Below are 27,868 nucleotides of genomic sequence, written 5' to 3'. Positions count from 1 at the left end.
TCCCGTAATTGTTCGCTGGGATTCACGTCGAGTGATCTGGGTGGCCAAGACATTCGCTCGAATTGTTCTGAATGATCTTCAAACCAACTGCGAACAATGACAGGGTGCATTCTCATCCATAAAAAATTCCATCATTGTCTGGTCTCCCAGTACTCGAACATTACCATTTCCAGTTAATGATCGGCTCAGTTGGATCAGAGGACCCACTCCATTCCATGTAAACACAGTCCACCCCATTATGGAGCCAGTACCTACTTGCACAGTGCATTGTTGACAACTTTGGTCCATGGCATCGTGAGGTCTGCGACATTCGTGAGCCCTACGATCATCTATTATCAACTGAGGTCCTGACTCATCTGACCAGGCAACGGTTTTCCAGTAGTCTAGGGTACAACCGATGTAATCACAAGTCCAGAATAGGCGCTGCAGGCGACGACGTGATGTTAACAAGGACATCGATCGTCAGCTGCCATAACTCATTAACGCCAAATTTCGCCGCACTATGCTAACTGATACGTTCGTCGTACGTTCACATTGATTTGTGCTGTTATTTCACACAGTGTTGCTTGTCTGTAAGCACTGACTCTACGCAATCACCGCTGCTCTCGATCGTTAAGTGAAGGCCTCTGGCCATTGCGTTGTCTATGGTGAGAGGTTATATCTGAAATGTCGTATTCTCGTCCCATCCTTGACACTATAGATCGCGGAATATTGAATTCCCCAACGATTTCCGAAACAGAATATCCCACGTGTATAGCTCCAAATACCAGTCCACGTTCAAGGTCTGGTAATTCCCGTAATGCGCCGTAATCACGTTGGAAACCTTCTCACATTGTAGGGTGCCAGGACATGGGCACTTACACGTTTGCTTACCAACATTAGTATTAATAATAAAGGAACTGGCAAGGCCATCACATCATGACTCTATTGAATTATGATAAATATGAGGCACTCTCGAGCAGTATTCCCTGCATGTCTGCATGACATTGAGCCACTAACTTAAAGCGTTGGTGAAAAGTATCGGAAGTTGAGAATTATGGTACATGAATCTGCAGCTGGCCGTAGCTCGCCGGGCCGCCGTGGGCGGCAGGTAGCGCTCACCGGAAACGCGGGACAACACGGAGCTTTTGGGGATAGCCCGGCATCCGGAGCCACCTGTGCTGGGCAACACGTGGCGAAGACGGGAATTTCGTTTGCCTAGGGGCATTATGACCTGCTCGATCATTGGGTAGATCTCAGTGGAGGGATTTCGGCGATGATAGAGCGTCCGACATTGGCCGAAACTGAGTATTCTTCCGCCGCCTTTTCGTACGCGTGGGAGACGAGAGAATTGTGAAGGGACTTCGCATTCAGGCATCGAGCGGTACGGACTTGGAGACGGCGTCTTGGCCATCGTCTTCGAAGGGAGAAATACGGTCTGTATCGCAGCATTGCACCAACGCGTGTTCCGTGCAGAGTTCTGCGGTTAAAGCTCTTTGTGTGCTCAGAAGCGAGATTTTCACCAATGCCTAACCACTTCCAATAACTTACCTAATATTCTCGATCTAGAAGTTATGCTTGCGAGGTGCCGAGTATTTATCAACGCAGCTGCCGGTAATAGGGGCGCGTAATTGCAAATTGTTAATGTGCCATTCTCAGGAGTGTGTGGATGGACAAAGAGATTCACATTTTTTTTGTAAATTTTGTCAGTTGTGGGGAATATCAAATTAAAATGCCAATATTACGATCGAATTATCGACTTCATTGCAGCTAGCATTTACCCTGTCCCAGTAAGCTTTACACGTACTCTAGTCACTGCACAGCTTGCCCAGACGGGAAGGAAAGAAGGTTTGCAGTCTTCTGTGTCAGCGAAGGACTGATAAGCTTACAACATGAAACATCTGAATACAACGACTTCGCCAAAGCAGTACCCTTTTATACCTTGTGTATGCCATACTTTCGCCATCTCTATCGGCATACGGCTATCCCATTATTTTTGTCACCCCAGTGTATGTTCCAGAAGATACAGAACGCTTTACATTCTGAGGGTCATGGGAGTTCTCCATATCTTTGTACGTACGGAGTTCGAACCTCCCCTCGAGGTCTCCACATAGTATCACTTATTAAGAGGTCATGTAAGACACGTTGCAGTAACTGTAGCTTGAGTGTATCCTTTCGCTGAGCGAGCTGTGCTGTTGACGATGTGGAACTGACTGTGGGTGGGTGAGGGACGCACCCCCCCCCCCCCCCCATTCCAGGGTCAGGGGCGGCGATTAGTCAGCGCTGACAGGTGTCTCGGCCCGGTGCCGTGCGGCTCATTGAGCTGATGGCGTTCCGCCGCGGAGCGCTAATTATCGCCTGCTGGAATGCCGTTATCGGAGAGCAGCCGCATTGTCCTCCGGGCGCACGCTGGCCCTTTGTGCCGACTCTCCGCGCCGTCTTCATTGGTGACTGCCACCCCATCCTTCATCTCAACAGCTGGCCGCTGTCAGCGCCACTCTTTGATCAGGACGGTTGTCGCTCCCTATGACCCAACTTCCGCGTACACTCAAAAACATTTTTCATGTATTTTTACTATCATAACTTTCCTCTCCTACACTTCAACGTTACAGTGGTCAAACATACATTTATAGCATTACTACATCTACATCCACACGATTACTCTGCAATTCATAATCAAGTGCTGGCATAGGATGAATCGAACTACCTTCAAGCTATTTCTCTACCGTTCCATCCTCGAGCAGCGCGCATTTCTCCCTATGTAGGTGGGCTCAAACGAAATGTTTTCGCATTCCAAGGGGGAAGTCAGTCGGTCATTGAAATATAATGAGAAGATCCTGCAGCAACGAAAAACTCTTTTTCTTTTTAATGGCTGCCGCCCGAATTCGCGTATCATTTCCACGACACTCTCTCGCCTACTTCACGATAATACAAAATTATTGAAATTTTTCGATGTCCTCAGGCAATCTTATCTGATGCGGATCCCGTAACGCACAGCAGTACTCCAGAGTAGGGCTGGCAAGAATAGTGTAGGCAATATCTGAACTAAATGTCGTGTGACGAGTGCCTCCCGTCGGGTAGACCGTTCGCCTTGTGCAAGTCTTTCGAATTGACGCCACTTCGCCGACTTGCGCGTCGATGGGTATGAAATGATGATGATTAGGACATCACAACACGCAGTCCCTGAGCGGAGAAAATCTCCGGCCCAGACGGGAATCGAACCCGGGCCCTTAGGATTGACATTCTGTCGCGTTGACCACTCAGCTACCGGGGGCGGACATCTCTGTACTAAACCTGTCACATTTTCGAAGTTTCCTGCCAATAACTAGCAGTCTTGATTCGCTTTCCCCCTACCATAAAAAAAAATTGCCGACCTGTGTGGCCGAGCGGTTCTAGGCGCTTCAGTCTGTAACCGCGTGACCGCTACGGTCGCAGTTTCGAATCCTGCATCGGGCATGGATGTGTGTGATGTCCTTAGGTTACTTAGGTTTAAGTAGTTTTAAGTTCTAGGCGACTGACGACCTCAGATGTTAAGTCCCATAGTGCTCAGAGCCATTTTTTGAAGCCAAAAATTATCTGTGTAATGGTTGATTCGAAACTGAAGCCCCGCAATATTTAGTTGAATTGACAGCTTTTAAATTTCTGTGACTGTTCGTGTAACCAAAACTTTAGCCTATTTCTTCTCGTACTCTTATGGATCACTTCACACTTTTCATTGCTTTCCGGGCCGTACAGTTATCTTATCTAAATCATCTTGCAATTGTTTTTGACCATCTGATGACTTCACGAACGGTAAATGTCAGCATCTATCAACAATCTAAGAACCCGTCTCAGATTGCCTCCTAAATCGTTTATGTAGATCAGAAACAGCAGAGGCTTATGATAGATCCTTGGGCAACGCCAGATGTTACTTCTTTTGCGCTCCACGACTCTCCGTCAGTTGCTGTGGACGGTGACCTTTGTGATAGGAAATAATAAACTCAGTCGCACAGCTGAGACGATACTCCGTGGGCACGCAACTTGACTAGAAGTTGCTTGTGGTGAACGGTGTCACAAACTTCCCTATAATCTGCATATATGAAACCAGTTCAACATCCCCTGTTGACGGCACTCATTACTTGTGAGAATAAAGAGTTGGTTGTGTTTCACAAGAACGACGTTTTCTGCATCCGAGTTCGGTATTTCTTAATAAATAGTTTTCTCCGGGTTTATTAACAATGTTTGAACACAGTATTCGTTTCAGATCTTAGAGCAAGTGGATTTAGAGAGACCTCTTGACAACGTTGACTTTAAAATTCTGGCGGTAGCATCGCCAAAATTACAGAAAGCGAAAAGTTATCTACAACTCACACAGAAAACAGACTGCTGTTACAAAGTCGACCGATGTAAACTGGTATCAGTAACTGAGAATGGAGCAACACAATGTTTGTAGTCTCTCGGCGATTTTATTCAGTCTCTAGAATCAGCGAGCAGTACAGGAGGCCAAACAGTAAATTAAAAATGGAATTTAAGTTCAGGAAGAAGAAATGAAAACTGTAAGGTTCCCCCAAGACATTGTAATTTTGTCAGAGACGATGAAGGACTTCTAAGAGCAGTTGATCGGAGGGATAGTGTCTTTACAGTCTTGATAAGATTCCTTGGATGATGAATCTGTTTTGTGGCAACCATCTCTTGAAAGGAGGAGACGATTTTCGAGGTGGAGTTTTTTATGAACAGCCGAAATAGAGACTTGTCTAACCAAGTCTCGGCCAAGTAATTTATCGGAAGCGAAAATGTGTTGCACTGAAGGGTGAATATGTAGAGGTGCTCCAATAGCAACACCAAGTTTCATAGACACAGCTTTTTCTTTTTTCTTCTGAGTGATAATTAAAACTGTGTAATTAAGTTAATTCCCACAACATCACATTAAAGGAAGAAATCGAAACCGTGCAGAGGTGTGGTGCTAGATTTGTTACTGTTGTGTGTCACGAAAGAATCGATCAGCTTTGTTGGGAGTCATTGGGGAAAGAACGAGATCGTTTCTTGAAATGCCTTGGAGGAAGTTTAGGGAAACAGCATTTTCGACAGACTACTGACTTTTCTTGCCTCCATCGTTCATCTCGCGTAAGGACCATAAGCCTAAAATAAGGGATATTAGAGCCCATACTAAGACGTACGGGTAATTATTTGCGATTGGAACGAAGAAGGTAATGACTAGAAACGGTATACTGTAAGCTGCTCGTGCACCGTACAGTGTCTTGATGAGTACAGTAATTTTCATCTTGTATTTTCATCATCCTCATTTCTCCTTGTTGCACTTTTTTTCAATTTTCCACTCTCTTGTCATATATTAAATACTGTTTCTTATTCACAGCATTCCTACAGCCACCATCGTTGTATTCACAGCCCACTAAAAACCGTGGACTGCATTACTCTTTTGCTGAATTTAAATGTGTATGAAGCAATATATCTAGTGATCTGGATCTGTAATAATAAGAGGGAACTAATTATGATAGCACCTGACAATGTCTTTGGCGTTTTATTACGCATATGTTGACAGAAACATATGCAAAAGTAGCGGTACTGACTAAAACTATGTGGATAACTTTGAAGAGATATGAAAGTCGTGCTATAACGATAATAAGATGTACATAAATTATTAAATTACATGGAGGAGAAACAAAAAAACTTACTCTGTTGCCTGTGAGAAACGGACATGAACCGCTATTATAAATTTGGTCGAGAGCATTTGCCGTTAGATAAACTAGCAATACAACAACAGCAGACCTGAACATTTCAGGTAGCTGGCCGGGGTGGCCAAGCGGTTAAAGGCGCTGCAGTCTGGAACCGCGTGACCGCTACGGTCGCAGGTTCGAATCCTGCCTCGGGCATGGATGTGTGTGATGTCTTTAGGTTAGTTAGGTTTAAGTAGTTCTTAGTTCTAGGGGACTGATGACCTTAGAAGTTAAGTCCCATAGTGCTCAGAGCCATTTGGACCATTTGGACCATTTCAGGTTTTGAGTTTCTAGCAATTATTATGTTTTAAATTTAATAGAATTCTGTGATATTTGCAGTATCTTGCTTTCATATGTTCTCTTGTTTTCACTTTTTAATTTTTCCGTAATGCTGGGAAGCAATTTTCAGTCGAACTAAATGTGAAACAAAGAGAGATAAGGGTTTTAAAAATTTATGTCATTATGTGTTCAATATTTTTTTAGTGATGTGGGTTTACAGTGTCTTTCCGTTTTTATTTTCAGGTGAGCTCAGATGACTAGACGTTTCCGGCCTGAATGAAGGGTAAGCAAAATAAGTTTAAAGAATTCGATGACTTGCTTTACCACTGGTAGAATAAATTAAGACTCCTGTTCTTTTCTTCCGTTGATATCGAAAGCGTTGCTTTATGGGTTGCGGTCTCGAAGAAAACATATCTTAGCACAACTGCTGAAACCAAATTTGTTCAAATATCGGAAAATTCTGTACCATCTGAACCTTTTGATCTCCACGTTCTTTAAGTTGAACAAAATCTAAATAATGTTCGTAATGATTGGCTAAATGCTTTCGCTTTCGTTAACTTACACAAGTATCAGTGTTTTTGTTTATTTCACTGCTACAATAACAATAGTAGTAGTACTTGTCACGTAGCAGTTTACAAGGAAATCCAGTTTTTTATATATGACAGCATCCTACCGCTAAAAAATGTTTGGAGCTCTACGCGACTCGTAAATACCGACAGATGTTATCAATAGCTTTAATTCGGCATAAGTAATTAAATCCATATCGACACCTTCCTATATTTCGCATTATTCAAGGCAATAAAAAAATTTAGTTACTGCCGAGCTCCATTAAAGCTCGATGACACGAAAGTATTCGGTTTATAATTTACGCAAAGCAACCCGTGATTACCGTTTCCGGTGAAAATAAACGAAACAAAATAAATGTCAGCAAGAGGTAACTTTTATTTCATATATTATATTCGTGTATGTCACTGTCATGCTAATAAAATCCTTTTTGTACATGTTGTTACAGGGATTTTAATTCTTTAAAGAACAAAATTTTTTTCTCCGATATTTATTGATCTATTGACGGTTCCATCACGCAACTTAACAGTATTATATGTTATGTTTACAAATTTTTTAAGTCTACAGTGTAACTGAGTTGCCATAGCCGGTAGAAATCAGTTGTTGTTGTTGTTGTTGTTGTTGTTGTTGTTGTTTGTTGTCTGCAGTGGTAAGACTGACTTGATGCAGCTCTCCACGCCAGTACACCGTGTGCGAGTCTCCTCAATTCTGCATAATTACTGGGTCTCTCATGCACTTGTAATTGCGTATACAGAGTGTTTCCATAAGAGTGTGCAAAATTCAACAGGACGTAGAGAATGCTCCAATGAATATTTTGAAGTAGGAACCTCGGGTCGAAGAAGCCATTTTAAGAAGATATGGAGGTATGCTTGTCTACCGCTTTGTCTAGTAAATCTGCTTTCCAGCTTATTTACATCAAACATACGTACCAGTTTGCACGTACTGTGCTGTTGATTTACATGTGCATTGTTTTATGTCCCACAAGGAAACAAAGACGATGAACCAGATTACTAGGAAGTCGTGATACAGGTTTTGTTTACTTCCCTTGTCCGTAAGGTGGCTCTGTCGTATCGTATCCACATTGTCCTATGACAGAACGTCCTGTGAATCAACGACAGACCCATTCATTTCTCAGTGCTATGCAGCACGTACAATGCAATAGGATGCACCAGTACCGGTACAGTTTCGCAGTACTCACTGACGTGCACCTTATGTATAGGGAAGCACGTTGTAATGCTCTCGCCGCTGAAAGGCTGTACACGGTTTTCCTAACAGGCGTCCGCTTTGCATCTGCTCGGGGCGGACGTCGTAAGACATCCGTTTAAGTTCGTTGTTGATCGATTATCTCAGTTTTTTTTTTTATTACAGAGTGCTGCTAACCCTCTGACCGAACACGCTGAGCTACCGTGCTGGCTGTTAGCTGGGTGCTAACGTGCTCGCCTCCCTTGCAAGCGGGCCCGAGTTCGATTCCCGGTCGGGTTGGAGATTTTCTCCACTCGTGGACTGGGTCTTGTGTTGTCCTCATCATCCTTTCATCCTCATCACGGGCGTGCAAGTCACCCAATGTGGCGTCGAATGAAACAAGACTTTCACTTGGCGGCCGAACTTACCCGAACGGGGCATCCCGGCCAACGATGCCATACGCTCATTTCCATTTTTCCTAACATGCATTACTCACTGTGTAAGTAATGGTGTTTGCAGTTAACTGTAACCAATGTAAATAAAGCCTCCTGGTTAGCCGTGCGGTCTAACGCACGGCTTTCCGGATTAGGAAGGAGCGCCTGGTCCCCGGCACGAATCCGCCTGGTGGACTTGTGTCGAGGTCTGGTGAGCCGGCCAATCTGTGGATGTATTTTAGGCGGTTTTCCATCTGCCTCGGCGAATGCGGGCTGGTTCCCCTTATACCGCCTCAGCTACACTATGTCGGCGATTGCTGCGCAAACAAGTTCTCCACGTACGCGTACACCACCATTACTCTACCACGCAGACATAAGGGTTACACTCCTCTGGTGTGAGACGTTTCCTGGGGTGTCCACCGCGGCCCGAAACGCACAATAACCCTGAAGAGTGGTTCGGTGTGGGGCGGCGGAAGAGTGAAGTGGACTACGGTAGTCGTCGTGGGGTTGTGGACCACTACGGCTGCGGTGGGGACGTAGCCTCTCCGTCGTTTCTAGGCCCCTGGTTAATATACAACACAATGTAAATAAAAAAGTACACAGTAATGCGATTCTGTTGCTATTATCTCCTTAAACTGGCTTCTCCGAGCCCAGGTCACCTACCACAAATTGTTCAGTGTAGCGTTCTCTACGTCCTGTTAAATTTTTCTAAGCTCTTACGGAAACACTCGGAATAGTGAGGTCGTGCTCTCGTTGCACAGTTTTTACCACTCACATTTCCTCCCATTACCAAACTGCCTATTCCTTGGTGCCTCAGGATGCATTATGTCTGTCGACCCCTTCCTTTAATTGCGTTGTGCTGTAAATTTCTTTTCTGACGACTAGACTCAGTATCTCTTCCGTAGCTTTCCGATCTACACATCCACTCTTCAGCATACTTCTGTACCAGCACTTTTCAAACAATTGTATCCTCTTCTCTTCCTTTCTGCACTGTTTATAACCCACATGGGTCTTCCGTATAAAGCCACAGACCAATAATTTCAGGAAAACTTCCAGACTCTTACTTTGTCATTGGATGTTAACACATTTGTCCTTCTCCTAAATGAGTTTCTTGCTGTACTATTCTTCGTTTGATACACTTTCTGCTGCTGCCGACGTCATTTATTTTGGAGGCCAAAGAACGAAGCTCATGAACTACTTTTTGTGCTTCATTTGTTAATCTAATCGTCTAAGGATCGCCTGATTTGATACGACTACGCTCTATTTGCCTTCTTTTACTATTGTTGTTGTTCATCTTAAAACACCCGCCAGATTAGCCGAGCGCGCTAACGCGCTGCTTCCTGGACTCGGGTAGGCGCGCCGGCCCCGGATCGAATCCGCCCGGCGGATTAACGACGAGGGCTCAGCCTGGATGTGGTTTTTAGGCGGTTTTCCACATCCCCTCGGTGAATACCGGGCTGGTCCCCACGTCCCGCCCCAGTTACACGGCTCGCAGACATCTGCACACTTTCGCACTCTTCCATGGATTTCACTAGTCGCAAACAGTTGGGGTACACTAATTTCGTCCCAGGGGGTTCAGGGTGGCGGCAGGAAGGGCATCCGACCACCCCTTCAACTAACATCCGTTTAACCATGCCGACCCTGCATATGCGCGGGACACAAGGCACAAGCAAAAGAAAGAAAGAAAGCTGTTCATCTTAAAACCTATTTTAAAGACATTGTCCAATATGTTTAACTTATTTGCAAACTATTGTCACGCAAGTCGAGTGGTTACAGCTTGGAAGGTGTAGTCTATGTTTTAAATAATGACAAACGACTTTTCCGTATGTTCATAGCGAGTTAAACTCCGCAGCTGTAAAGATGATGACAAAAGTGTAGGTAAAATCAGTGGCCCAAGCGCGTGACCGAACTATCAGCCCTGCAGCAGCTAGGGTGCAGCCCTTGTATCTGCCGTGGCACTAGGAGGGGAAGGTGTGGCGAATCCTTCGCCCAGGTCGCCTTTAGGCCGTGGATAACCTCCCCGGTACTCATTCTGAAGGCAAGCTAAGTCGGTCTGGAACCTTACTGGAGGGACTGAGACGAGCAAAGATTACCATCCCCACTCGCGATTCAACCCAGGACCTCCAGGGCCTTAGTCTAGTATTCTACTCTCGAGACCACCACGGACACTTCAGATGATAGTAACAACGAAAAACGCTGCTCCGTTTACAACAGCGGATTATTTGGTATTTCCTGTTTCGATTCAGGTCAGGATCATTACCAGCTGACCACAAACGGCAGCACAAAACGATGGTGACCAGTCCTGTCATACATCGATCATCGCTGACTTCATGTCTTAAATGATCGGTGTATAGGAGGTGTACGTCTTACGCAAGTGACTATGATGATGATGATGATGATGATGACGATGATGATGACGATGATGATGAGGTCCCATACTCCGAGGAGCGTAGGGAACGATGCGGGATACTCGCACCGCTGACTAGGCAAGGCCCTTGCGGATGTTGTTTGCCATTGTCTTCTTCCGACCGTGATGGGGATGAATGATGATGATGAAGACAACACAACAACACGCAGTCATCTCGAGGCAGGGAAAAATCCATGACCCCCGGGAATCGAACCCGGGACCCCGTGCGCGGGAAGCGAGCACGCTACAGCAAGATCACGAGCTGTGGACAAGTGACTATAGAAGGAACCTGATACCTCTGAAGGATAGTGCCACAGGTTACTCAAAAATCCTCTTGCTGTACGTCAGTGCTTTAATAACTGACAAAAATCCATTGCTTCCCGTAATGTCTGCCATTTTGATGACGTCAGACAGGTTCTGAAGGGATTATTCGTAAGTATTTCTGGGGTTTCATCAAATGACTGCACGAAAACTTCAAGATATACGAAAAAATATCAATGGACATAACATATCCCAGGCTCTGTTCGTAAGACGATCTGCTACATTGTTGCAGAGCACATCACTGGGGGAAAGGCATGTCAAAACGTGTAGACTAGCCGTGCGCTCCGTGTCGTCGCATCAAATTAGTTCACACCTGCAGACAGAAAACCGAATGAGAAGATTTACGAAGCAGATTGCTGTCTTTGCGCTTTCCTACGTGGCAACAACTTACTGAAAGCACTCATTCTACCGCAGGTACTGAAGTTTTCCACACCACAAATGGTGACAATTTGAGGACCACTATCCACTGATACGTGTCTTATTTCCGTATATCTTGTAGATTTTGCGCAGTCCTCTCCTTAACCCTGGAAGTCATTACGAGAGCTATTCGGAAAGTATGGCCCGAGTGGTCACGCAATGGAAACCACAGTGAAAATCGAAAATGTTTTATTTGCAGCAGTTTTCTACGTCTTCCAACTACTTCTCTACGTAGTTATCGCTCTAACGTAGACATTTGTCGTAGAGTTGTGCGTACTTTCCAATATCCTCGTCATAGAAGGCAGCAGCCTGCACTTTCCACCACTTCTTTGCTCTGGTCTACAGTTCATTGTCTGTGCCAAAATGTTGTCTTCATAGCCAGCGGTTCATGTGAACAGAGAGCAAAGTTTGGGCTGTATAGTGAGTGATCAAACATTTTCCACCAAAAAAGCTTCTGGGACGTCGTCATTGTCCTAGCTGTGCGCGGAGGAGAATAGTCATAAAGAAGAAAGTGCACAACAGGTACATTTATGGGGTTGCATGAAATCAGATTAAACCTCGCGGCCGGAGACATTATTGCTCTAGGTATCTTTAATTCTTCACTGTGTGCTCATAATTGAAAAGAGCGGTGTGTCGCGATCGACAGGCTTACTAGAGACACTGACCAACACATCTGTGCAAAACCTCGTCGATGTTCACTGTCGTTTCCATAGGACCTTACTTCCTGAAAACCCCTCGTATGAATGACTTTGTATTTCCCTAGCTGCAATATAAATACACTACTGGGCATTAAAATTGCTACACCACGAAGTTGACGTGCCACAGACGAGAAATTTAACCGACAGGAAGAAGATGCTATGATACGCAACTGATTAGCTTTTCAGAGCATTCACTCAAGGTTGGCGCCGGTGGCGACACCTACAACGAGCTGACATCAGGAAAGCTTCCAACCGATTTCTCATACACAAACACCAGCTAACCGGCGTTGCCTGGTGAAACGTTGTTGTGATGCCTCGTGTAAGGAGGAGAAATGCGTACCATCACGTTTCCGACTTTGATAAAGGTCTGATTGTAGCCTATCTGGGTTGCGGTTTATCGTATCGCCACATTGCTGCTCGCGTTGGTCGAGATCCAATGACTGTTAGCACAATATGGAATCGGTGGGTTCAGGAGGGTAATACGGAACGCCGTGCTGGATCCCAACGGCGTCGTATCTCTAGCAGTCGAGATGACAGGCATCTTATCCGCATAGCTGTAACGGATCGTGCAGCCACCTCTGGATCCCAGAGTCAACAGATGGGGACGTTTGCAAGACAACAACCGTCTGCACAAACAGTTCGACGACGTTTGCAGCAGCATTGACTATCAGCTCAGAGACCATGGCTGCGGTTACCCTTGACGCTGCATCACAGGCAGGAACGCCTGCGATGGTGTACTCAACGGCGAACCTGGGTGCACGAATGACAAAACGTAATTTTTTCGGATGAATCCAGGTTCTGTTTACAGCATCATGGTGGTCGCATCGCGGTGAACGCACATTGGAAGCGTGTATACGTCATCTCCATACTGGCGTATCACCCGGCGTGATGGTATGGGATGCCATTCGTTACACGTCTCGGTCACCTCTTCTTCGCATTGACGGCACTTTGAACAGTGGACGTTACATTTCAGATGTGTTACGACCGGTGGCTCCACCCTTCATTCGGTCCCTGCGAAACCCTACGTTTCAGCAGCATAATGCACGACAGCATGTTACAGGTACTTTACGGGCCTTTCTGCACACAGAAAACGTTCGACTACTGCCCTGGCCAGCACATTCTCCGGATCTTTCACTGGCTCGCTACAATACGCCAGTCACAACTCTTGATGAACTGTGTTGAAGCTGCATTGGCAGCTGTACCTGTACACGTCATCCAAGCTCTGTTTGACTCAATGCCCAGGCGTATCAAGACCGTTATTACGGCCAGAGATGGTTGTTTTGGGTACTGATTTCTCGAGATCTATGCACCCAAATTGCGTGAAAATGTAATCACATGTCAGTTCTAGTATAATATATTTGTCCCGTTTATCATATGCATTTCTTCTTGCTTTAGCAATTTTAATGGCGAGTAGTGCACATTTTCAGTTTCCTGCTACAACGTCCTAAGTGAGAGAAGGCCTGCTGGTCAGATTAATCGCTTTAGTTTCTTGCAGAAATGGATGGCTTTCACCATATCCACGCCATTTCAGGAGGAAAGAACGGTTGGGGCGAAGGTGTGGTAAAGGCATCAGATTTACGGCTGAGCAGCATTACCCTCAAAACTCGCGAGTGGTTGCAACGGGTTGGGCCGCGGAACAGAACTGCCTGTGAGGGCAAGCCGAACGCCGCTGTCAGTACTAAACTGTCTGGAAGGCAGGTGGCTAGTCGTACAAGCACCACCGGCGTGCTGCCAAGTTGAGACGCGTGTGAGCAGCTATGGCTGGGGGGGGAGGGGGGGGGGGAAGTATAAAGAGGGATGGTGGCCGAGGGGACGCGGTGGTGTTGCCCCTACATTAAGAATAATTGAAGCACCCTCGGGAATCGCCGCAGGGGGAGCAAACGGGCAGCGCGGAATGTGCAAATGGCAGAGCCGTGTCGGCCGCTTGTGCTCCTCGTCAGGCAACTTCGCCCGCAACAACGCCGCCTCTCGCTGGCGGCTGCCGCCCCCGCGCGCCGTGCTTTACGGCCCCGCAGAGAACTGAAATAATTAAAATTGGTTAACTGCGCAACTCTGGCGCTTCGGGGCCGCCCGGCGCGAAACCGCCCCGCGCGGGCGCCGCCCGATCCAGTGCGTGTTACACAGCGCCCCACGCCGACAGACAATGTCTGAAGATGATTTTGCGGAAACAGCCGAAACGACGATAATATCCTCCCTCGCTCCTTCAAGCTGAACCACCACAGAGCTGAAACCGCTGTTGCTAAGCTCGCGCTCCCTTGCTGAAGTTCAGAATATTACATCGCACTATTAATCACAACAAAAACTGTGAGTGATAAATCTCTATGCATAAAAGGAAATGTCCTTACGGACTGACACATCATCGCCAGCCCCAAACCGTTTAGGACAGAAACTTGAAATTTGGGGACGTTCTCGACATCACAGTGTAGGTATCGTTTAAGAAGGAACTTTTCGAAATTACACACGTAAGGGGGTCTAGATGGGGATGAAAGGTTTTTTGTAAATGCGTCGCTTTAAAGGCAGTTTTATAGTTAGAACTGTGGTGTCACCGCCAGACACCACACTTGCTAGGTGGTAGCTTAAATCGGCCGCGGTCCATTAGTACATGTCGGACCCGCGTGTCGCCACTGTCAGTACTTGCAGACCTAGCGCCACCACATGGCAGGTCTAGAAAGACGGACTAGCACTCGCCCCAGTTGCACGACGACTTTGCTAGCGACTACACTGACGAAGCATCGCTCATTAGCCGAGCAGATAGTTAGAATAGCCTTCAGCTAAGTCCATGGCTACGACCTAGCAAGGCGCCATTAGCCTTACATAGCAATTGATAATTATCGTCCAAAGCATGTCTCAACAAGAACGATGTATACCACAAGGATAATAAAGTTAAGTAAACCGACATTACGTTCTTTTCTTATTAGCATTCATTGAGCGTCCTGTTTCAGACTTCACGATATTCTGGGTGAGCTTATAGCGTGCCTATTCGGCCCCCTCAAAATAAGTGTCGGCCCCTCTGTCGACACATCAAGAACTACGAAAATTGGTGGGAAACAAAAAAATACGTGTTTCAGCATTTTTGGAGTTTTTACCACTAAGGGGGAGAAATTGTGGGTAAAAGTTTTTCTGAAAATATATCATTATTAAAGCACTACTAAAGCGTTTGTAAAGCTACTGCTATGAAAGATGATATCCGATTATCGCTTGGAAATTAAAAAATATACGTACTTCTGGGTTTTTAAAAATTCAACCCCTAAATGGGTGAAATATGAGGTGAAAAGTTTTATGAAAATATTTCGTTATAAAACCATTTCTAAAGCTAGATATACGAAAACGGTTAGAAACAAAAAGTACGTGTTTCAGTGTTTTTGAAAATATTTCGTTACATTAAAACATTTTTGAAGCTAAATCTATGAAAATTGCTATTTGACTTCTAATTAAATATGCAGTATGTTAGGGGATGGAAGTTTGTGTGGAAATATCACCACAAGAACTCAAACTACAGGATCAATAAATGCGTCTGACTTCAGCTACGATATTCACTTATTGGTCAGTACATTCGGAAAAGACCATGCTTCTATGATCTTAACTAGCGCGAAAGGTTTAGATGTTGCAGTTTGCGAATACATAAAAGTTCGGTTAATGAAAAATAGAAAGAAATCAATGCAGACCACCAACGGAATAGTGCTAGCCGCTAAGCTAGTTTTCTTATAAATGTAAACAGCAAGTGGCATGGAGTAATGTACTTGAAAAGTTAATCTGTTGGTCCCAACAGTGTATTTTTTTTCTCACTTCTTCCAATAAGTTCATTAACTTACCCTTATATACAGGGTTTCAGAAGACAATTACACGAAAATTAAAGACACACAGAAAACAGACACGCATCATTGGACAGAACACCTCACGGAGACACGGTTGTTATCAGTACGTGCATCTAATTAATCGCCGCGCGGGGTATCCGCTTGGTCTCAGGGCGCCTTGCCACGGTTCGCGCCCCCCCCCACCCCCACCCCCTCCGTCGGAGGTTCGAGTCCTCCCTCTGGTGGCATGTGTGTGTGTGTGTGTGTGTGTGTGTGTGTGTGTGTGTGTGTGTGTGTGTGTGTGTGTGTGTTTTGTCCTTAACGTAAGTTACTTTAAGTTAGATGAAGTAGTGTGTAAGCCTAGGGACGGAAGATCTCAGCAGTTTGGTCCCATGGGAACTTGCCACAAATTTCCAAATTCTAATTAATCTGAGATGCCGATGCTGTTGTTGCCACGGAGGACACCACGACAGGAACCCGTTTTAGAATTCTGTCGTTTGGGTTGCGTATTTGTAGGAATGAACTAATTCGATTCGACGATGTGGAGCAGGCTATCTGTCTACATGTTCCGACATGCCTTCTGTCTACTGTAACCATCAAACAGCACATATTACAAATTGAAACTTTAGAGAAGTTCTATCGGGTGATACATGCCCTTTTTGTGTGTGTCTTCTAGTTTACAGACAGTAATCTTCTGAAACGACAGAGATAATTGTGAATAACATTGTTTTTTTTTTTTTCAAAACCTGCTTCGGGTGATTAATGCTGTTTTGTTTAGACACTTTCAGACATGCTACAGTGAAAGGGTTTCCATCAAATATTAAACGTATGCTAAATATTCTTGCCTTTTGGCCAATTTAAAACTTTATCCAGTTTCCACAACTAGTTTTCCTGGTAGCTTTGGTCAGTTAAGATCGTACCTGTGTTATATGTCTATTGTGCGTGTTGCATAACTATCGGGCGTTACAACAAACGATCTCCTTCTTTATGTATGCGATCAGTGTCTTACTAGTCTCCCCTAAAACCTGGACGCGATTAGCCGTCTAGAAACTGAGTGAGGATATAGAAATGGCTGGATAACCTACAGAACATTTTGTCCTACATCGTTATACTCCTGTCTGTTACTTAATAATAAATAGTATTTACAGCAGAACTGAAATTGTCTGTTTATTTCTCGTTTTATTCAAAAATTGTTGATTTGTAATATGAAACACAGGGATGTTCTAGTAAAAATAAAGAAAACAATATAGATTTATCATACAGCGCCAAAAAAAGCAATTTCCTCACCGAAAAGGTAAAATAAAATAAAAACTCAAAAGAAAAATGTGTCAAACATTGCTTCAATACTTTGTCGGACGTATATAAAACATGCTCATATTATTCATAAGCAACTTCTGCATTGATCAGTAACAGCAGCAAACTCTTGCGTTCCATCACGTTGAAGAGCCTTGTATTGTGTACAAAAAATGGTTCAAAATGGCTTTGAGCACTATGGGACTTAACATCTATGGTCATCAGTCCCCTAGAACTTAGAACTACTTAAACCTAACTAACCTAAGGACATCACACAACACCCAGTCATCACGAGGCAGAGAAACAAAAAATGGTTCAAGTGGCTCTAAGCACTATGAGACTTAACATCTGAGGTCATCAGTCCCCTAGACTTAGAAATACGTAAACCTAACTAATGTAAGGACATCACACACATCCATGCCCGAGCCAGGATTCGAACCTGCGACCGTAGCAGTCGCGTGGCTCCGGACTGAAGCGCCTAGAACCGCTCGGCCACATCGGCCGGTTATTGAGTACGAACTAACAATAATAATTATATATACTTTTTGACTTTGTGCATGTAAACTGTTGTCGAAACAGAAGTAATTGCTTTGGTTACATAAAAGCGTAGAAGTTAACGGATCAACTAATTTTTATTACTTGTAAAATACAGTTTATGTTCTGTAAGAACATAAAACACACGGTAGAATAGCACGGAATGAGGCGCAATTCTAATTACGTGCAAAACAAACAACTAATCAAACAATCAAACCAAACAGAATTCGTCGGCTCCCATTTTCTGTTTTACGCAATCAGAATTCCCTACTAATTCTGTCGTCATTTATGTAGTGTACCAAAACTATCAAACGAAGTAAATGTGCAAATACAGTACGCCGTGGCCAGGCGAACCGTACACTATTTCTGACCTGAAATCGGTAACTAAGCTTCAGTGCGTTTTAAAACTTTGTACAAGCCAAATAGACTGGGGCTGACTTGGAATATTAGCTGACACGTATGTACGTAAAACGTTTGTAATGTAAAACGATTCGGAAGTATTTGTAGGATTTCCCAGTGTAATCCCCCATGAAGATAATAGCAGGTGCCATGTAGAATACAGCGGTAAGAGCCACGCAAACGAATATATCACTTAGTTGATTTTAGGCACTAATTTCCATCGCTCAGTCTCTACACAGCGAATAACAAAAAAGTTTAAAAAAATAATAACAAAAAAAAGAGACTGAGCCACAAAGCCGTGGCGCGTCCGCAGCAAAACGAGGATATCATTCCATGAATGCAAAGCAGGAAACAGAGAGAGGCAAATTCGAAACAATGGCCGCCGTCCGCTAACAGCTTCAATTCGGGTTGGAAAAATGCCAGCTCGGTTTTAAAGCAACTCGCTGCCAAGTGCATTCCGACATTTCCAGACCGATTAGATTGGCTGTACCACGAGGGGGAGGCAGAGAAGAGGAGGGGAGGGCGATTTGTGCAGGGTAGGGGTTGGTTGGCAGACTGCGAGAATGCTGAAACGTTCGCGATCGCAACGGGTGCATCGTAGCATCCTGGAAAAGTGCGTGACCGTACGTTTGGTCGTCGACAGCAAACGTTGTGTGTCCGGATTAAGAAACGTGAATATTCTACTAAAACAGATTTGTTCAGTACATAGCGTGCGTGCCTTTACCCTGAAGATGAATGGTTATAGCAGTGCGAAATGCTAATATAATTACGTCGTAAAAAATATAAACAATAAAGGTACGTAGATTGTTTCAGGGAGCTTTGCTTCCTTACTAGATCTAATGTTAGGGAGGCCCAGAAGCTGTTAATACGAGCCAGTGACTCCGTTTTTTTTTTTTTTTTTTTTTTCCCCAGCGAGCGAGGTGGCGCAGTGGTTAGCACACTGGACTCGCATTCGGGAGGACGACGGTTCAATCCCGTCTCCAGCCATCCTGATTTAGGTTTTCCGTAATTTCCCTAAATCGTTTCAGGCAAATGCCGGGATGGTTTCCTTGAAAGGGCACGGCCGATTTCCTTCCCAATCCTTCCGTAACCCGAGCTTGCGCTCCGTCTCTAATGACCTCGTTGTCGATGGGACGTTAAACACTAACCACCACCACCATTCTTTTTTTCCTGTTGGTATACCAGTAGTAATGGAAGAAACTTGCTGTTTTATGTTTACAGCCATTTTGATACATTCCTTGGTTTGAACTCTTGCGTCTCTGTACTATAATAATGTACACCATTGTAGTAGGTGGGTAATAAACAAAGATAAAATGGAGAATTCATGGACAGATTTGTTTTTCTTTAAAGTAAGTGAAACAATTATTAAAACCGAACATTGTTTTGAGCAACACAGTGTTTTCTAAGATATAGTTCCCTTGGATGTGGTTTGCCGTTGCTTTGCTCTTACCTTTGAACTGACTTACCCAACCAGTTACAGCGGGACCTATAGTTCAAGGTTAGAATTGTAAGACTACTGTAGGTCACTGTAGACAACCGTAAGTCAGCGTAAACTGCTTTGGTCACTTAAGGTCTTACTTGCAGTACCTGTACGTTGGGTTTGTTGGATCTTTTATTCCATGCCTTTCGGGTGGTATTTTACAACGATCGCTTTCTTTACGTATGCGATCACCCTTACTAGATTCCTCTAAAAGCTGGAAGTGGTTAACTGTCGAGAAATTGTGAGCGGATATATAAAGGGCTGGATAGCTACGGGACATTTTTGTCCTACATAGTTATCCCGAGTCTGTTACTTTAGAATAAACAATAATTGTAGCAAAATTGAAATTGTCGATGTTTATTTCATATTTTATTCGAAATGTGTTGGTTTGTAACGTGAAACAGAGGGTTGTTGTAGCAAAAGTAAAGAGACCAATACAGATTTATCATACAGCGTTAGAAAACTAAATTTCCTCGGCAAAAAGGTAAAATAAGAAAAAACGTAAAACAAAAATACGTGTATATCAAACATCGCTTCAAAACTTCGTCGAACATACGTGAAACATGTTTCTGTTATTCATAAAGAAGTTTCGCATTTATCAATGATAACAAGGAACTCTTGGCTTTGATCATAATAAAGAACGTTGTAACGAGTATAAAATATGCAAGTAAGCTGTACTTACATCAAAAGTGATTTCTTTGGTTACATAGAAACCTAGAAGTTATGCGATCAGCTAATTTTTATTACTGTTAAAATGCCGCGGCCCCTCCCGCCGGAGGTTCGAGTCCTCCCTCGGGCATGGGTGAGTGTGTGTTGTTCTTAGCACTGGTCAGTTTCAGTTAGTTGAAATAGTGTGTAAGTCTAGAGACCGATGACCTCTGCAGTTTGGTCCCTTAAGAACTCTCACATTTTCTTAAATGGACTAACACTCAATTACCTGTGGTTCTAATTATGTGCAAAACAAACAACCAAACAAAGAAAGAGTATTCGTCAGCTTTCATTTTTTCTCTTACACATTCGCTTACGTTTCCTTCCCCACCAATTCTACCAGTACAGACGGTAATCCTACGATTTACTATGTCGTTTATGCACTGTACTAAAATATCGAACCGTAGTTTTGGCGGAACGCAACTCTGTGCAACATGGATTCCGAACCACGGTGCAATTCGTCATTTTCCACATCAACAGACATTGCTAGAAATGAAAGAAATGATAAATGACTGATAAAAATCCCAGGAGTTACTGGGGATCGAGCCCGAGACCTTTGGATTTGTAGCCTGTGCACTTTACCATTCAGCCACAGAGTCATAAACCGAGTGGGGGCGATGTACTGTTTACGATACTGCACTCGCATTCGGGAGGACGGCGTATCCAATCTCGACCAGCCATCCACATTTAGGTTTTCTTTGACTTTCCTAAATTGTTTAAGGCGATCGATGGGATAGTTGCTTTACAAGTACATGTCTGATTTCGTGTATCCCATTTCCCTGCTCCGAACTTACACCCTTGTCTAATGACCTCGTCGCCGACAGTGCGTTAAGCTTTAACGCTCCTTGTCTCTTTTTTCTTAATTAAACGAAATCTCTATGGTACTTGACATTCCTCAACAGTTATGCTTACAATTTTTTTACTCATATTCGATCAATCTTTCAGTACGCTCAGCACAAGAGCCTTCACTCATTACCTCATGTGCTACGATTATAACCTGATTTTTTAATATTGTTATCGTGCGTATACACTAGGTCTCCTTACGGACGCATATAACCACGTTTTTGCTATAGTCTATAATACCTGTCGACAGCCCAGAGAATACATACACAGTAACGACATATAGGGCGGCAATTATTGCACTACATGAAAAAAAACGCAAATTTGTTACGAACTACGGCGTGCACATACTTTATTCAACATGTAAATGTCACTGCAGATATCTGGGTTTAGGTTATGACATGTTGGACACGTCTGCCGTCATTGGCGATGACGTGACGCAGACGAATAGCGAAATTCTACATTACACGCTGAAGTGTGGGAACATCGATGCTGTCGATGACCTCCTGAATGACCATTTGCAGCCTAGCAATGGTTTGGAGGTTATTGCTGTACACCTTGTCTTTAATATAGCCCCACAAAAAGGAGTCGCATGTCTTCAGATACAGAGAATACGGCAGCCAATCGAGGCCCATGCCGGTGGCCTCTGCGTACCCCAGAGCCAGAATGCGGCCCCTTCAGTGCTCTTCCAGGACATCAAACACTCTCCTGCTTCGATGCAACGAGCTCCGTCTTGAGTGAACCACATCTTGTCAAAATCTAGGTCACTTTGGATAATGGGTATGAAATCATCTTCCAAAATCTTAACGTACCGTTCGGTAGTCACCGTGCCATCGAGGAATATCCCACCGATCATTCCGTGACTGAACATTGCACACCACACAGTCACCCGTTGAGGGTGAAAGAGACTTCTCGATCGCGAAATGCGGATTCACAGTCCCCAGAATGCTGCAATTTTGCTTATTGACGAACCCATCGAAATGAAAGTAGGATTAGTCGCTAAAGCAAGCCACGAATGCGCATGCCGATTCCTACCATGCCCTGCGGCCACCCGCGCAGTTTGAGCGTCCTAATGCAAACCGTTCATAAGTTATGACGATTTTATTTCATGAAGTTCAGTAATTGTCACCCTGTATTGGCGGCCCACAGACAGGCAAGAGCCTAACCTCAACTCTTTGCTGCATGGGGTAGCAGCGGTACCGCGACACCATGGAGGTATTATAAAAACACATCACATAGGAACACGGGATAAAAATTGCTAAATAACTCAACGCGAAACTGGGCAGTAGCTTTCAGAACGATTAGGGACGTACAGTTCAAGAATTACAAACCGAGAAGAGTGCACTGACATTTTCATAAACTGTTTCTCCTTTTATCTGCTCTAACAACTATGAAACGTCTCAAATGTGAGCACATTCAATAATTAAAGAGACAAATTGGTGTAGAAAAAAGCTGTGCACTTTTACGACATAGAAACTTTTGCTAATTCTCAATATAAGCCCCACCAGAATTAATACACTTGTCCCAACGATGAATTAGTTCTTTTTTAGATCTCATGCAAGGAAGTGTTGTTGTTTCAGCCTCTTTCCTAAAATTTTTTTGACCTCCTTCTTGTTTGCTTTGTCTTTTGGACTCTGGTTCTAAATGATGAACTCAGGTTGTATCACACGTGCTTAGAAAATAGTCACCTTCTCATTCACAGCGTTCGTTCAAGTCAAGTCTGTGCACCCTCCGAGTCTTATTCCCTTATACTGCTCGTTAACTCTTTCGACGCCCATCTCGCACTTCTTTTCTATACTTTAACTTATTATTGATAACGTTACTAACTGTGTCAACCCTTACTACAGCTGTTTTTGCTACATGTTTAACTGTAATGCTTCGGCCTTCACGAATAGTATCGTCATTACGAGTTTCAAGCGAAGGAATTGACGCTTCAACTGGCCGGCCAAGACGTTGCTCGTCAGTCTCCGAGGTTCGACCGCTTTTGAACTATTCTACCCACTTATAAAAATTTCCGTGGTTCGTAGTACTTTCACCACACTGTAAAATTAACCAAGAAAAGACTTTAACCTGTTTTCACCTTCTGAAAGCAAAAAAAGGGTCACAGAACTTGGCACAGATAATGTGGAAACTTCAAGCGGATTCGCCTTGTTTAAAGACAATACTGACTTTATACACAAAACCTCTGCTATCCGTTGGCTCTGAGTACTATGGGACTCAACTACTGAGGTCATTAGTCCCCTAGAACTTAGAACTAGTTAAACCTAACTAACGTAAGGACAACACAACATCCATGCCCGAGGCAGGATTCGAACCTGCGACCGTAGCGGTCTCGCGGTTCCAGACTGCAGCGCCTAGAACCGCACGGCCACTGCTATCCGTCCGCTGTTGTCTGCCGATCCCTGTAATGCCAACCTAAAGTCATGAAAATTCAAAACTTCTCCCAAAAATTGTGTCATTTTTACATCAGTTTGTCTCTCAAATTATTAAATGACCCTCGTATGATGCTGCTGCTCTTTTCAGTCCGAAGACTTGTTTGGTGGTGCTCACCAAACTGTTCTACCCGATTCAAGTCTAACCAGCTCTGCATAATTACTGCTCCCTACACCCATTTGAAGCCGCTTTCCGTAGTCAAGGCTTAGTCTCCCTCCACCGTTTTTACCTCCCACACACTTTCCTCCGCTACGAAACTATTTCTTGATGACTGTGAATGTCCCGAATCAATTGATACCTTCTTACTGAAGTTATGCCATACATTTATTTTCTGCTGAATTTAATTCAGTACCTCTTCATTCGTTTCCCGATGTACCCATCTAACCATTAACATTCGTCGGTAGCAGCACATATGAATAGCTTCTATGCCCATTTCGTCTGCACTGTCTGTGATCCACGTTTCAGTTTCTTGAAAGGCTACTCCCAGATACTTTCAGAAAAACTGCCGATATTTAAATATTTGTCGTTTTCAGAAAAGATTTCCGTACTTTTGTTAGTCGGTATTTTATATCCTCTTTACGTCTGCCGTGTTCAGTTATTTTACCGCTGAAATAATAAAAATCAGCTAGTATTTTCAGCTCTCATTTCAGGAAGTCAATCGCTCGGTGCCACCTAATCTAATTTGACTAAATTCCAGTAGCTTTACTTTTACTCGTTCCTTTTCGTTAAACTGCTCTTCCAAGCCATTTGACGTCTGTGTCACAACTACAGTTGTCATGTGACAAACTTAAAGCTTTTATTTTTTCAGCGTGAAATTTAATTCCTTTTCCAAATTTATCATTCGTTCCTTTTACTATTTGCTGTATAATAAGTTGGATTAAATAATCTGGGGCACACGCAACATGGAGTTTCTCATCCTCTTCTCAAGTGGTGCTTTCATTCCTTTCATATCCTTTGACTTCTGGTATTGAAACCATACACCAACGAATATGTACACCGTCTGTTCAAAAAGCTGCAAGGCTGATTTTATACCTGGCATACAAACGACGTCATCTTAGTGATTATGATGGCGGCTTGAACTACGTAACAACTGTAAACATTCGACCAGTTAGTTGTAAGCACTCAGTATTAAGTAGCGCGCAATGTTGTCACAAATTTCTATGAAAGAAAATCTCTAAATAAAATGGTGAAACTTTCTCCAGATTGCTTAACAAAAGAGAAATGTGCAGAAAATTTGTCACGCACGTCTTGATACTCTAACAAAAATAACGACACGTGGACGCCTGCCGCATCTTAGTTGAAATGGAAAACGCGGTTGATTCTCTCTGAAAAAAATCGTCACAGATGACGAAACTTGCTGTTATAAGTACCAACCTACCACAAAATGACAGTGTACAGAAGTTAACATAAAAGGTCAACTCTTTGACGACATAACTGACAACTCGAGCACGTGTGACGCGACATGTGAACAAGATCGCAAAGGACTTTTCTGACAGTGTCACGTGGTTGTATGAATTTTCTGTGTGTTGTATTCAAGTTCAAATGGTTCAAATGGCTCTGAGCATTATGGGACTTAACATCTATGGTCATCAGTCCCCTAGAACTTAGAACTACTTAAACCTAATTAACCTAAGGACAGCACACAACACCCAGCCATCACGAGGCAGAGAAAATCCCTGACCCCGCCGGGAATCGAACCCGGGAACCCGGGCGTGGGAAGCGAGAACGCTACCGCACGACCACGAGATGCGGGCTGTATTCAAGTGGGAGGGGCTGGGGGCTGTATAGAAAATTGATGCATCAAAATCACTAACTTATCTTTTCTCTATTTTCTACCGATCCAGTCTCGAAACATTTTGGATTGACGAGGTATAGTAACGGATGAGTGAAAATTTGAACGTCTTTTTTGTTGAGTACGTTGCCCAGTGTGTCAACTAATTTGTCACCTGCCAGTTTCTGACACGATAGTGAGCTATGCGTAATGTTTTTGAGTTACCCTCGATTTCCTCACTTGACTGCTCTATAAGATAGCCTAACGTGTTGGGAACGCTACAATCAAGTATCACTTGTTTCTCAGTTACCGCCTTCCTTTCATGTCTTAGGATTTTTAGGATTGCCAGTTTTAATCGTAAAAAATTATAATGATGTATCAGTGAAAATTTGAACGCCGTTTTCCTCGAATATGCCTTCCACGGTATAAAGCAATTGGCCACCTGCTGGTGTCCGACATTATTCCGAGTTAAACGTAATTTTTATAAGTGTCAGTTTATTTTAGCTAACGTGTCTGCTCGGCGCGGAGTCGCTGGACCACGTTACGGACTGGCGGACGCCGAAACGTGAGCACTGGCGACCTCTGCGACTGGCGCCAGTAGCGTGGGAGCGAGTCGCACATGGCTCGCAGCTGCGTGCACGCACACCCACGCAGCCGGCTATTCCTCTCCCCCCTCCCTGCCAAGGCCAATCCCACACACACACACCAACACACACACACACACACACAGGCTCTCGCTGACAGCGGCCGGCTCGCGGGCCAACCCCCTCCTTGTATCAATTTGCTGCAGACGCCCCAATCGCCGTGACGCTAAATCACGCCGTCACATCCGAATTAAATCGCATCTCTGTTAGCCGAGAGCGGTCCATTCACTTCGGCAGCTACAAGCGACCGCTCACCCGTCCGTTCTTCTCTGCCCGTTCCCGCTTACCGTACCCTGCTCCAGCTTTTTTTAACGTATTAAGAGCCGATTGGGTCTGGAAAAATTCTCTTGTGACTGTGCAATGCGGATTTTTTTTTTCTTTCTTTCCTTTCCCTTTCTTTCGCTAGACGATCGATGCCTTCGTCGGAGACTATTCGACTTTCGAGCGCTGTTATCGTGGGTCACATTCTGTGCACCTAAGTTCCAACTGACATGAATAATACGTAGCTTTCAAAATGGCGTCTGTAACGGAGATGCGTTCCAGCCAGGTATCTGTCACTGAGTTTCTTTCGGCGGTAAACCAGAGCACTGCAGATATTCACCGGCACATGTCTACGGAGACCAGGCAGTCAACAAAAGCACGGTGAGTCGTTGGGCGAAGCGTCTGTCCCATGGTAACAATGTCGTGCTAATCCGTCCGATTTCCTGCGTTCCAACCCGCCGCACAAAGCTGTGAACCTTACAGTGTTGGAGCCTGTGGACGTCCTCATTCGGACAACCGAACACCTCGTTGCACGACTAGCCTGACACAAGTCTGCGCATCGGAGAGGAGCTGACAAAATTTCATCGGACTGTTCTTTCTCATCCACCCTGCAGCCCATGTCTCACACCTTCCGATTTCCATGTGTTTCTTCCAATGAAGGATGCTCTCCACGGCAAGCAGTATGCGGATGATAAGGAGGTTGCTGGCAGCAAGACATTGGCTCCGACGTCGACCAATAGACTGGTACCGGTGCTTCCAGTAAGGTTGTGGAAGGCCGTCGCACTGAACTGAGATTATGTTGAAAAATAGGTTTTTGGGTGGAATAATATGGTGCATTGTAGTCCTGAATACAACCGACCCGCTTTCAAATAAAAATGTATTTCTTTACTTATTGAAAGCTCCTTTTAGGTTTCCGCACCTGTGTTGGTTTCATTCAGTTCTTTATGCGTGTACTGTTTTGTCGTCCTATGATATAGTTAAAGTACTAAAATACTAAATCATCCATTATTGCGGCTATGTTGCTTTTCCTTCTACGCATTCCCATAAAAGTCTTCAGTATGGAGTGTGCTTCAGAGATACAGCGTGCCGTGTAAAGAACGCAACTTGTGAATGCTTAAAAACATACACATTAATTGATAATCTCAAGTAACTTAGATGTTATTACAATGATACGACATGTGATTATGTATGAAATAAGATATTACTTAGATGCCCTACAGGACCCTGCAAGCACACTATCGTTCTTACAATGAATTTTCCATACCTTTCCGGCATACTTGCACCTCTCGTTCTAAAACTACACGCTGGATCTCGTCCTTGAGCTCACGAAGTGATCGCGGTTTGTTGGCGTACACACAAGATTTCAAAGAGCCATATATAAAGAAATTAAATCTCATAACCTGAGTCGTCCTTATAAGAAATCACCCTACCAATGTACCTCTTCAGCATTAACACGATCCAGTTCAGACCACAATGCCTCCTTTAACATACTGCGCTAATGTTCGCCGTCCACTATTAACACGTTTCCAGCGCCATTTTCGTGCACCATTACGCCGTCAGTCCCAACGCCATACCACACAGTTACTCGTTGTGGATGTAGTAGCTTCTCCATAATTCCTCCACGGTTTTCTGTCTCCCAATTTCCTTGTCCACGAAATTATTCAACAGAAAGTGCCCTTCATGACCGGACATCGTTTTCTTCGAGAAATTGTCATA

The sequence above is a fragment of the Schistocerca cancellata genome, chromosome 5, assembly GCF_023864275.1.
Source record: "Schistocerca cancellata isolate TAMUIC-IGC-003103 chromosome 5, iqSchCanc2.1, whole genome shotgun sequence".
NCBI classification, from domain to species: domain Eukaryota; kingdom Metazoa; phylum Arthropoda; class Insecta; order Orthoptera; family Acrididae; genus Schistocerca; species Schistocerca cancellata.
The sequence above is the reverse complement of the archived record's forward strand: the minus strand, read 5'-3'. Positions refer to the sequence as shown.